Raw genomic sequence first — 13,828 nt, forward strand, 5'->3', positions numbered from 1 at the left:
AGGTGGAGGAGTAAAAGGAGCGGGAGACACAGATATAGGCATGTCATGCCCTTCTAAAATCATGAAAGGCTAGAGTAAAAATCTAAAATCAGACTACCAACACCCAGACGTAGTGACAAGAAAATTAAAAAAATAAATATATTTAGGTAGAATGGTGGTTCCATTCAGAACACTTTCCTTACAAGACGTAGTGGTATTCCTTTTGTGAGTTGTGCCAAAAACGGAACCCAAATACATTCGGACTAATCCACCATTTGTCATATCAAAGGGACAGGTCAGTAAACGACAACATCGACGCGGAACCAAGTACAGTAGTATATGCTGTACATCCTTTGACAAGGCAATCAGGCGGATCAAAAAGTTGGGAAGGGTCACCCTAATGGCCAAAACAGACATTGATGCTGCATTCCGGTTACTTACTACCTGTGCCTCTGAATAGTGTCCACCTATTGGGCTGCTTCTATGTAGGAGAATACTATATAGAACGCTGTTTGCCCATGGGGTGCTCCAGATCCTGCTCACTATTTGAGGCGTTTAGTTGCTTCCTCGAATGGGTTGTAATGGACGTTTCTAAGGGGGCAAATATTATCCAGCACCTCGACAACTTCTTATGCCTGGGCCCGAAAGATTCACCACAGTGTGAATACACGCGGTAGTCCACCTGTGAAAAGGAGAGAGCTGGAGCGAGAGCGGACACCACAGAGCCAAGGGGTTAGATGGAGTATGGAAGAAGCAAAGAGGGCGAGGGAGGTAAGTTAGTACAGTGGAAGGCCGCCCTGAGTTCCCCCATGTGCCTGCTGGGCGGGGAACAGCCCTGGGAAGAATAGCCGCTTGCGCATCCCTTTGAGGTTACGGGCGCGAGCGGGCAGAGGGACTACGCTGGAGTGCGAAGCCGACATGGCCAGTTCGTTACTGCCCGTGCGACCTCCGTGTCGCCAGGTTTGTGCCAGAGCTGCGGTGGACCCTGACGGACAGCCCCCCTCTCCCAATACTGGTGCCTGTCCGCTGGAGGGTCGAGCCCCCCTGCGGTGGGGAGGGTAACATCTGCAGAAGAAAGACCATCTTCCAGCCAAACTAAGATGTCTACTTCTTTTCGTGGACAATGTGATACGATCCCTTTCTTACGGATATGCCCATCGCTACAAATTCCAGATGAGGCACAAAAATAGCAGGTGCTTCAACGGGTATCAAGTGCTCCTTCAAGTGGGCTCTCCTCCACCTCAACTTCAACATCACAAATACTCCAGTCCTCAGAGGTGTCACCCCAATCGCAATTGCTTCCTCACAGCTCCCAAGTCTCCTGCTGCCCGTCTGAGTATGGGGTAACACAGATGGTTGAGTCTGCAGAGCTGTTTACTCATACTATAGCCTGGGAAACAGAGGTCTGCTCCAGAGCTTCTGTTAATCCAGATGAGGAAACGATCTGCGCTGATGCCCAGAATCTTTATGAGTCGGATCCAGGACCAGATGAAGAAGGTTCTGAGCATAATGTAGACCCTCATTCTCAAACTGTAATTCCTGTTGGTGGAGACAATGATGATGACGATGATGAGACTCAAATACCTGATTGGAGCGACAACTTGACTTTTCGGTCAGGGCAGGAAGAGGTTGACTCTGAGGACGACGGGAGTGAGAACACACAGGGTGATGATGGCTAGGTTGGAGATCGCACATACTGTCAACCCACAGTCAGCCAGTCGATGAGGTCAGCAGAGGAGGTGGAGGAGGATGTGACTAACCCAGGGAATGCGGATGACTTGGTACCCAGGCCTTTGCCTGACCATGGGGATGTCGCTGTGGTCGGCTCCCGGGTCCGTATCCTGGGGTCACTCTTTAAAAGGGTGGATAATTGTTAATTTTATAAGAGTTCGTGATGCCACCTGTGGTATCTGGTGATAACCACCAGCGCTGCAGCAGTCCACTGAGGCCAGTGATAAGGCAGCTCGATGGTATAGCTTCCCAAAGGTGGAGCTAGGCCTCAGGGCAGCGTATGCAGGGGGAATGCAGGACTGGCAAGACCCAGCTGGGTCAGAGCAAGAAAGGGAATGGACACGGCAGTCACTTCAGTACCTTTTACTGGTGGAAATTCAGGCACATCCCGGAGCACTGTAGGGTGAAGGATCCTCCCCAATGAGCGGGTGTAGGGCCTCCTGTTTCTTGCCTCTGTGTAGTAAGTTTCTGACCTGCCTGGAGCTAGGCCTAACTTTGTCTCTGTCCTGCGCTGGCTGACCTTATGGTAGGGCCTTGTCTTGGAGTTCACACTCCCAGTATGCGGGGCCTAAGCGTCTCCTGGCTCTGTTACGTATCAGCACCTTAGAGATCCTGGGACTTTTAGTTCTCCAGGGATTCTGGTTATGCCTTACTGGGTCATAGAGATCCCGTTTAGCTCGCATCCGGTGTCCGGTAAATGCTTCTGTGTGAGCTGGTTAAGCTCCTCTGCCCCATATGTACTAACTCTCCACTCGCATTCAGCCTACTTGGGCCCTCACTAGGCTATACACACTAACGGCAGCTTGTAGTGCTTCACCGATCTTATGGCGCCGGCACACCTTAAGCTCTAACTGGGCTCCCTGAATCTAGCTAGCAGTAGCCTTGTGCTCCACTGCCGAACTATTAACTGAGTACTCTAGACTAGACTGAGCTCCACTGCAGACTGACCTCTCTTTGGCTTCTCTACTGCAGGAACTCTTCAGAGGAACTGAACTGCCTAGCTCCACCTTCCCTAATTATGTCCCTAACGGGCTCCCTCTGCTGGTCTGAGGGGGAAGGTGGATATGTGTGAATGTTTATGGGGGCCTCTTGTGGAGGATTCCATCAATGCACTCTTCTAGGACCTCTGATACCAAGCGCAGCTGGGCGTCACAGATGCAATTGATGACGAGGCTAGGTTGCACCTTCCTGGACAGAGACGGAGTACTGGAAGAAGGTCAACAACTGCATCCTCAACCACAACTCTGCCACAAGTCGTATTGGCTCTTCAGGTCACATGGGCTCTAAGCCTTGCATAGCCTGGGCATTTTTTCAGATCTTTAAGGATGACCCAACTCGTGTTATCTGTAATATTTGTCACCAAAAGCTAAGTTGAGGCCAAAAAACCCATAGTTTGAGTACTTCATGCATGAACCGTCACATGGATATGAAGCAGAAGTTGCAGAGGGAAGCTCACTGTGCTACAATGCGGCCTAGCGGGCCGGGCCAACCACCGTCTGTCTCATCTTGTGTATCCGCGGCCTCTTCATCCTCTGTGACTGGGGGGACAGCAGTCATACATATTTTTGGACGCAGACCTGCCACCTCTTTACCCGCAACAGCCAGTGTGATTGGCAGGTCATTATTTCATTTGGAAGTGGAAACACCAGCTGGTGTTGAGCGCTTTCTGACATCGAGACCACCACCTTGGATCAAGGAAACCTAACTTTTCCACCTGCATCTTCCTCACAGACCGGCAGTTTGCCGGGGACACCCTACTCAACCCCGTCTAAGCACAACAGCCAGCCCTCGGTCCCTCAGATGTGGACAAGTAAAAGACCATTTTCTCCTAGCCATGACAAAGCTAAGAGGTTGAATTTCACCATCTGCAAGCTGTTGGCTACATAAATGCTGCTTTTCCACCTGGTGGACACAGAGGATTTTCGAGACCTTATGTCCTTCGCAGTGCCCCAGTACCAGATGCCCAGTCGGCACTACTTCTCAAAGAAAGGTGTACCTGCGCTACACCAGCATGTCGCACACAACATCACCGCTTCTTTGAGAAACTCTTTGTGTGACAGTGTGCATTTCACCACAGACACTTGTATGAGTAGGCATGGACAGGGGCGTTACATGTCGCTGACTGGGCACTGGGTAACTATGGTGACAGCAGTACACGGGACTGCTGTCCAAGTCTTGCCGTTCCCACGAGTTGTACATCAATCCTCTTTATGTAGAAGTTCCTCCACTGCTTCTGCCTCCTCAACCTCCTCTCGGTCCTCCACCTGCACCCAAAGCCAGTCTGGTAAAGCCATCCGCTTTCTAACTGCGCAGAAGGAATCCTGCACACCTCCTTACTATGCTGGCAGCAGGGCTCAACGGCATCAGGCGGTTTTTACTTTGAAATGTCAGGGAAATGTGAGTCACACAGCTGAGGAGTTGTGGTCAGCTTTGGACAACTAGTTTCATGAATGGTTGTATACACTGGACCTTCAACCAGGGAAGGCCGTGTGCGACAATGCTGCAAACATGGGTGCGTCCCTTCGTCGGGGCAATGTCACACACGTGCCTTGTATGGAAAAAGTGTTGAACCTGGTTGTCCAGCAATTTTTAGCCCACTATGCCAGACTAGATGGCCTTCACCAGAGGGCACGGTCGCTGTGTGCTCACTTCCGCCGTTCGCATCCTGCAGCTCAATGACTTACATCTCTACAGAAGTCGTTGGGCCTGCCAGTTCACAGGCTGAAATGCGATGTGCCAACATGGTGGAATTCAACTCTGCACATGTTGCAGGGAATGTGGCAGCACCGACAAGCCCTGGTGCAATATGTTCTGATGTTTAGCCTGGGCCAACGAGATCCAGAGGTGGGGCAAATCACGCTGCAGGAATGGTCTCAGATCAGGGACCTATGAAGTTGACGCGTCCCCTGTGCCGTGTGGTACCCGGAGCCGGGCCGGTAGACGCTGGGAGTTGTAGTCACTGTGGCGGTGACCCGGTCCGTGACCCAGGGCGATCAATCCAAGTGTAATTTGCATATATGGGTTTCATAACGTCCGAATACGCCACCTGTGGAGTGCGACCAAAGGCTCCGCCGCTGCAGAACAGTCCTCTGAAGCTGGTTGTTTTGCAGCAATGGTATTATTACTCCCCACAGGAAGAGTGTTGCTTCAGGGCAGTGTGGGTGGATGATGGTGGTTGTAGTGCAGGGAGTCAGTAATGAACACAGAGTCCATGTAATGCAGTCCCAAGATCTTTACTCACAGATGTTGCATACCAGATTACAGGTACCAGAGCAATCTACCCCGTCGTGCTGTGCGTTCTCAGTGAGGGGCTCAGTCCACCACCAGATAGCTCCGGAGTACTTAGCAGGACCCCCTTCTGTGTGTCCTTTCTCTGGCCTTCTGCCTGCACCTCACACCCAGTGACACTTCTATCCGGTATCCTCAGGCCTTGGCGGGCGACGTGTGTTCCGTCCCCTGGGTCCTATGTGGCTACCTTCTTAGTGAGACAGGTGTGGACTTTGGCCTGCAGTACATGAAATGCTGCAGCCTCTAGTTTCTAGTTCAGCCTTGCTGTTTCTCCGCTAGTTGACGGAGCGGTTCCCCTAATCTGGCCCGACCCCTCTACCTCCTGGTAGCTGCAGGCGTACGGGTGGCCTTCTGCACGGCCCATACCCCTAGGATCCCTTGGGTTCCTGGAGCCTTCCTGCTCCCTCTCCTCTCTTCTCTCCTTCAGTCCTAGGCCCGCCTGTCACTTCTCCTCCTCTGACTGGCTTGCTCTTTCGAAGATGGCTTCCTATTTATACTCTCCCTGTCATGTGCTCCCCTAAGCTGCTTTCTCCACCCACACCCACTACATAGGACCCTCCTGCCAGCTAGGGACCTGGGACTGTGCTCTCCCTTAGCAGCAATTTCGCCCTACCACTCTGGGTATGTGTTGCATGCAGGTGTTAAGGTCCTGAGCCATACTCCTTCCTCACCTGATGGTAAGATTCCATACCTCTGGGTGAGATGTATTACCTCTGTGGCGACTGAACCCTCAGGGGCGCCAAACACCCTTCTGCACAGTTTTGAAATGGCGACGAAGATGTTTTGTGCTGACGATGCCATTATCAGCATGACTATTCCAGTGATTTACATGCTGGAGCACACGTTAAACAGAATTCAGAGTCAGGTAGTGGGACAAGAGGAGGTGTAGGAAGTAGGGGAGGAGTCATATGCGGAAGTGATAACATCTCCAAGGTCCAGACGGTCGGCAGCACCAAGGCGGGAGGCATGGGAGGGTGGGGAAGAGGGATTAACCAGGGCGCATGTTAGCAGCCTAACTGTTGAGGAAGGTGCAGGAGCCGAGGAAGAAGTGGAGGACGAACTGGCGATGGGCATGGGAGACTCATCAGATGAGGGAGACCTTGATCACATTTCTGTTGTGCGAGGTTGGGGGGAGAGGGCAGAGGAAGGAAGCATGATTCTTACCTCGAAACCAACACAACAAGGACTTGGTAATGCTGGATGCGAAAGACACTTGAGTGCCTTCATGCTGCACTACCAGCAACATGACCTTCGGATTGTCAGAATTCGAAGCAATCCCGACTACTGGGTTGCCACACTCTTAGATCCCCGGTACAAAAGTAAATTTGCTATAATAATTCCTGCCATAGAAAGGGATTCACGCATGCAGGAGTATCAGCAGAGGCTGTTGCAGAATCTTACATGTGCTTTTCCACAAAACATCAGTGGTGCACGTAGTGAATCTCACTGTTCTAACGTGCCAACCGTGGGACTGTCGAGTCTTCATCACTCAAACCGTAACAGTAACACAATATCTGCTGGTAACAGCAATTTTGTGGAATAGTTTCACCACTAATTTAGACCATCCTTTGCAAGGCCACAGGAGACAAGAAGTCTGACACATAGTCAACGCCTAGAGAGGATGGTACAGGAGTATCTCCAAGTGAACATCGAAGCCATGACTGTGTCAATGGACCCTTGCTCATTTTGGGATTCCAATCTGGAAAAATGGCCAGAGCTCGCCACCCACGCCTTGGAGATCTTGTCATGCCCTACAGCCAGCGTTCTCTCTAAATATGTGTTCAGCGCTGCTGGTGGTGTGCTGACAGATAAGCTTACGCGGCTGTCCACTGAGAATGTAGACAGACTCACGTTCATAAAGATGAACAAATCATGGATCTGCAAGGACTTTTATACCCCTGTGTCATCCTGGGGAGAGTAAAAGCTTGATGATTTGGTAAAATCACCACACCAACCGTTTTAAGCAACTCTGGGGCAATTGATGCCACTTAAGTGGTGTCTGGGCCACAATTTTTGGAAAAAATGGAGACTCCTTTTTTAGTCCCCTTGCTGTGTTTTACGTGATGTTGGCACCGTCAATTCCAAGTGGGTTGGGTCGCTCCCCCCCCTTTTAACCGTAAGAAACTGCATACACTATGGCTAGGTGCAACACTGATGGTTGAGTCTGAAGAGCTGTTTACTCAGAGGTCTGCTCCAAAGCTTCAGTGTCTGCTAGTCAGCGTAGAATTTTTAACTGCATCTAGCCTAGGCAATACTTTGGGCATAGCAGCCCAGCTGTGAAGCAAGTTGCACAGCCTGTGTATCTAATTAGAATTTTTAACTGCATTTAGCTCAGGCAATACTTTGGGCGCAGTAGCCCAGCTGCGAAGCAAGCTGCACCGCCTGTGTATCTAATAAGAATTTTTAACTGCATCTAGCCTAGGCAGATTGTGGGGACTCCCAACTACACCCAGACGCTCAGCCCCCCTATCGCCCCCCTTTCCTTGACAATACAATCATGTAACTCTTAAAACTGGATGGGTGAGGATCGGTCACAGCTTTATTAAGTCTTTATACTCATTCCATTAGAAAGGCATTTATTTCTAAAATAATTCAGCTTGTTGCAGCATGCCCTGAGTCTCCACACCGACAAGCTGGCCAACAAATGTAACATGTCCTTTCTATTTCCAGGCCACGGAGGATCCTGCGTACTCGTATGCAGGACTCTTACCCCCATCCATCACTCTTAACGCTTGTTCCACTCCGTCCTGGAGTCCTGACAGGAATATGTCCAGTCCAATATCCAATTAGTGAACACCGTTGGGCCGTATGAGGCCTGCTTTATCTCCTTCCAGTTGTCGGTGTTGTATCACTACACCGCCTCTGTCTCTTCTAAATTTTGCCATCCGAATATTTATTACCCGCCTTGTCCGTTCATTGGCCGTGATGTCACACGCACCTTGCCATACCGCTATCGGCACAATCTCTGACCATACTATGGTTAGTTTTGAGAAAACTTTTCTGAAGCGCTCATTGTCTAGTTTCATTATTGCCATTAGTTATGCGCTCTTGTGATGACCTTGGTTGTTTCCCCGAGCCTGTATAACTAAGATGACCGGACCTCTTGCCTCTCTCCCTAACTTGATTACCTCTAGTGTTGAGCGAACATGCTCGACACTGCTCGGTACTCGCCCGAGCATCACACTACTCGGGATGTTCTGTGAGCACCGAGCATTTTCGGGTTACTCGGGCGGGAACTCGGGTCTCCGCCCTGCATGTTTGGCGCTCTTTACAGAGCCAATGAACATATAGGGATTGCCAGCCAGTCACTGTAATGCCGCAGCCATGTTGTTTGTGGGCATTACAGTGATTGGCTGGCCGTACAGCGCCACCTCGAGTATTTAAAACCGGGCACCGCCATCTTGGACACAGTCGCTCCGGATCAGACAGTGTAGGGACAGCGCTGCTGATTTAGGGAGAGATATATCCTGCAAAATAGTTAGTGTAGGGTCTGTAAAGGCTGCCAGATCAAACAAACAGTCCTTCTCAGGACTAATATCCATCCCAGGTATATCAGGCAGACAGGCAGTCTGTATAGGAGAAGCAGTGGTTATACCAGCAAACGCTGCATTACAGTCCTGTGTGCTGCTCCTGTTGCTGAAATTGCAGGACTTAGCTCCAGGTCCCGGGGGCCAGGAAAAATCCTTTTTTTTTAATCTAAATCCTCTTTTTTTTTCCTCCTTTACAATGTACAAATACCCATCTTATTAACCTTTTGGTGTCCCCCCCCCCCGAAAAAAAAAAAAAGTGTGCCTCTGATTTTTCAGACACAAATTTATCTGTTGAAAATAGTCTGGTGTAGGCTAGAGAAATAGAAGTGTGGTTTTGCAGTTCTATGGGCCATTTGTATCTAAAAAAACAGTTTGAGTGTGTCGCTCACGGTTCAGCCTCAAATAGATATATTTAAAAAAGTCTGGTATTCACCAGTAAATTATTACTGTGGTTTTGATGTTCCACGGTAAAACATATCTATTATCCTGTTTTTGGCATTTTTTGCTGTATAAAAATAATAATAGTGTCACCCTGAATTTTCAGACACAAATATATCTGTTGAAAATAGTCTGGTGTAGGCCAGAGAGACAGAAGTGTGCTTTTGCTGTTCCACGGTAAAAAATCTCTATTATCCTGCTTTTTGCATTTTTTGCTGTAAAAAAAAAAATAATAGTGTGTCCCTGATTTTTCAGACACAAATATATCTGTTGAAAATATTCTGGTGTAGGCCCGAGAAATACAAGTGTGGTTTTGCAGTTCCACGGTACAAACTTCTGTATTATCCACTTTTGGGCCATTTGTATCTAAAAAAAACAGTTTGAGTGTGTCGCTCACTGTTCAGCCGCAAATATATATATATTTTAAAAAGCCTGGTATACACCAGTAAATTATAACTGTGGTTTTTCTGTTCCACAGTAAAAAATCTCTATTTTCCTGCTTTTGGCATTTTTTGCCGTAAAAAATAAATAGTGTCTCCTGATTGTTCAGACACAAATATATATGTTGAAAATAGTCTGGCGTAGGCCCGAGAAATACAAGTGTGGTTTTGCAGTTCCACGGTTCAAATCTCTGTATTATCCACTTTTGGGCCATTTGTATCTAAAAAATAACAGTTTGAGTGTGTCGCTCACTGTTCAGCCGCAAATATATATATATTCAAAAAATTCTGGTATACACCAGTAAATTATAACTGTGGTTTTGCTGTTCCATGGTAAAACTTCTCTATTATCCTGCTTTTGGCATTTTTTGCCGTAAAAAATAAATAGTGTCTCCTGATTGTTCAGACACAAATATATCTGTTGAAAATAGTCTGGTGTAGGCCCGAGAAATACAAGTGTGGTTTTGCAGTTCCACAGTTCAAACCTCTGTATTATCCACTTTTGGGCCATTTGTATCTAAAAAAAACAGTTTGAGTGTGTCGCTCACTATTCAGCCGCAAATATATATATATTCAAAAAAGTCTGGTATACACCAGTAAGTTATAACTGTGGTTTTGCTGTTCCACGGTAAAACATCTCTATTATCCTGCTTTTGGCATTTTTTGCCGTAAAAAATAAATAGTGTCTCCTGATTGTTCAGACACAAATATATCTGTTGAAAATAGTCTGGTGTAGGCCCGAGAAATACAAGTGTGGTTTTGCAGTTCCACGGTTCAAACCTCTGTATTATCCACTTTTGGGCCATTTGTATCTAAAAAAAACAGTTTGAGTGTGTCGCTCACTATTCAGCCGCAAATATATATATATTCAAAAAAGTCTGGTATACACCAGTAAGTTATAACTGTGGTTTTGCTGTTCCACGGTAAAACATCTCTATTATCCTGCTTTTGGCATTTTTTGCCTTAAAAAATAAATAGTGTCTCCTGATTGTTCAGACACAAATATATCTGTTGAAAATAGTCTGGTGTAGGCCCGAGAAATACAAGTGTGGCTTTGCAGTTTCACGGTTCAAACCTCTGTATTATCCACTTTTGGGCCATTTGTATCTAAAAAAATCAGTTTGAGTGTGTCGCTCACTATTCAGCTGCAAATATCTCTATTTAAAAAAGTGTGGTATACCCCAGTAAACAATAACTGTGGTTTTGCCATCCCACGGTAAAAAATCTCTATTATTCAGGTTTTGGTAGTTTTTTCCGTAAGGAAAAACAGTAGTGTCTCCTTATTGCTGTGACACAAAAATATATCTGTTGAAAATAGTCTTGTGTAGGCCTGACATCCCAGTGTGGTTTCGCAGTTCCACAGGTCAAATCGCTGTACTATCCAGTTTTGGGCTTTGGTATCTAAAAAAAAGCAGTTTGAGGGTGTCGCTCACTGTTCAGCCGCAAATATCTCTATTTAAAAAAGTGTGGTATACCCCAGTAAACAATAACTGTGGTTTTGCCATCCCACGGTAAAAAATCTCTATTATTCAGGTTTTGGCAGTGTCAGCGGGTGTCACCACTGCTTCTTCCACTGTTGTGCGTGCAATAGATCCCCCTGATGTGTGTGCAAGGCAATCCCCTGTCCATACTGCATGTAAAGATGCCCCCTCCTCTCAGTCTTCACTTGTAATGGCAGTTTCTCAAGAAACAGCATCAACGTCCACGTCCACGTCCCACCGCAGCGTTCAATTTTCCATATACCAGACCTTTGAACGAAAGCGGAAATTCTCAGCTAACGCCCCACAGGCCACAGTCCTAAATTCGCACATTTCACGACTGCTTGCATTGGAAATACTGCCTTTTAGGCTGGTGGAGATGGAATCCTTCCGCAATCTTATGGCGGTGGCCGTCCCTCGGTACTCGGTCCCCAGCCGACACTATTTTGCCCGGTGTGCCATCCCCGCACTACACAAGCATGTGCCCCAAAGCATCTGCCGTGCCCTCAACAACGCAGTTACTGGGAGAGTCCACCTGACAACGGACACGTGTACAAGTGCTTGTGGCCAGGGACGGTACATCTCTCTGACGGCACACTGGGTAAACATAGTGTAAGCCGGGTCCCAGTCGGACCTTGGGACGGAACACATCCTCCCCACACCGAGGATTGCGGGCCCTATGTCAGTCAGAGTTGCCCTGCGCATCCTCCTCCTCCTCCTCCTCCTCCTCATGTTCAGCCTCCATCTCAGATATCACCACATCAGTTACAAGCTGGAAGCATTGCAGTACTGCCTCCGCCAAGCGGCAACAGGCTGTGCTGAAACTCATAAGCTTAGGTGATAAACCTCACACTGCTTGTGAGTTGTGGACAGCTGTGAAAGAGCAGGCAGATCTGTGGCTGAGACTGCTGAACCTACATCCCGGCATGGTCGTGTGTGACAATGGCTGTAACCTTGTGGCGGCTCTGAAGCGAGGTGAGATCACACACGTACCATGCCTGGCTCATGTGCTTAACCTCGTGGTTCAGCGGTTTCTTAAATCGTACCCCGAGTTGCCAGATCTGCTGGTGAAAGTACGCTGCCTGTCAGCTCATTTTCGCAAGTCGGCTACAGCTTCCGCCGCAATTGCTATGTTGCAGCAGCGTTTGAAGCTTCCGGCACACCGACTGGTGTGTGATGTCCACACACGTTGGAACTCTACCCTCCACATGTTGCAAAGGATTTGTGAGCAAAAGAGAGCAGTTGTGGAGTACCAGCTGCAACAAGGCCGTCGATATTCAGGTCAGACTCCACACATAAGACCTCAGGAGTGGACCTGGATGTCTGACATATGTACCATCCTGACAAATTTTGAGGAGGCCACCAAGATGGTGAGTGGCGATGACGCCATCATTAGTGTCAGCATCCCACTTGTCTGTCTTTTGCAACGCTCTCTGCAGAGAATTAAAGAGGAGGCATTGCAGCCAGAGTATGATGAGATGGATCAAGAAGCCGTAGCGGGCGATTACACACAGCCCAGCCTCATCTCATCCCAACGTGCATTGGGGGACAATGAGGGAGAGGAGGAGGAGGAGGAAGAACAGGAGCTGCTATCATGCGTTGTAGACGGTAGTACCTGTACAAGTGTCATACCGTCGGTTCAGCGTGGGTGGCCTGAGGACAAGGGGAGGAGGAAGAGGAGGAGGAGGAGGAGGAGGGCATGGTCAGTCGTCATCTTGGTGAGGACACGGAAATCTTGCCCGTTACCAGTCTGGCACGCATGGCTGACTTTATGTTACGCTGCCTTAACCGTGACCCTCGCATTGTCAAAATGTTGGGTGACAGTCATTACTGGTTGGTGACACTTGTAGACCCCCGCTACAAGGAGAACTTTCACTCTCTTATTCCTTAGGTGGAGAGGTCTACAAAAATGGGGCAATACCAGAAGGCCCTTGCTGCAGAACTCTTAAAAAAATTCCCATCTGAACACGCTAGCGGCAGAGGTCACAGTTCGTTGCCCAACCAAGGCGTACAGGCGAGAGAGATGCAACTCCAATCCAGCAGAGGCAGGGGAACACTGTCAACATTCTGGGACAGTTTTCTGATACCCGCCGAGCTTTCAGGCCCTGAGGCGTGGGGTACTCTCACAAGGAGTGGAAAGTTTCAAAAGATGGTGAGAGAGTACCTTGCCGATCGTACCAGCGTCCTGCGTGATTCCTCTGTGCCTTTTAATTATTGGGTATCCAAGCTGGACACTTGGAATGAACTCACTCTGTACGCCTTGGAGGTCCTGGCCTGCCCTGCCGCTAGCGTGTTATCGGAGCTTGTTTTTAGTGCCACGGGGGGAATTATAAATGATAAGCGCACTCGCCTGTCAACTGACAATGCTGACAAGCTGACCCTTATCAAAATGAACAAGGGCTGGATTGGGCCAGACTTCTCATCACCACCAAATTACAGCAGAGTAACATAAAGTCAAATCCACTGTGTTATTTCGGGAGGTGTATTCACATGCACCGCTTCACACCCACACATGGGTATACGCTTCCTCCTTTCGGCTGCTTAATCTTCTTCTACTTATCCTCAGCCTCCACCACCACTATACCACCAGGGTGCCAGCATTGCAAGTTCCTCCGTCCTAATTTGTGGCAGCTTTTGCTGGGAAAGCATAAGAAAATAAAATGGGACACCCACTCCCCAATAATGGGACTTATGTTTGTAATATTCTGTACTGCATGGCTCTTGTAAGGGGCATTGCAAGTTGCTCTGTCCTAATTTTTGGCAGCTTTTGCTGGGAAAGCATAAGCAAATACTATGGGAGACCCACTCCCCAATAGTGGGACTTATGTTTGTAATATGCTGTACTGCATGGCTCTTGTAAGGGGCATTGCAAGTTGCTCCGTCCTAATTTTTGGCAGCTTTTCGCTGGGAAAGCATAAGCAAATACTATGGGAGACCCACTCCC

This window comes from Phyllobates terribilis, unplaced genomic scaffold (assembly GCF_046119375.1).
Source record: "Phyllobates terribilis strain yellow unplaced genomic scaffold, ASM4611937v1 Scaffold_11__3_contigs__length_659146591, whole genome shotgun sequence".
NCBI classification, from domain to species: Eukaryota; Metazoa; Chordata; class Amphibia; order Anura; family Dendrobatidae; genus Phyllobates; species Phyllobates terribilis.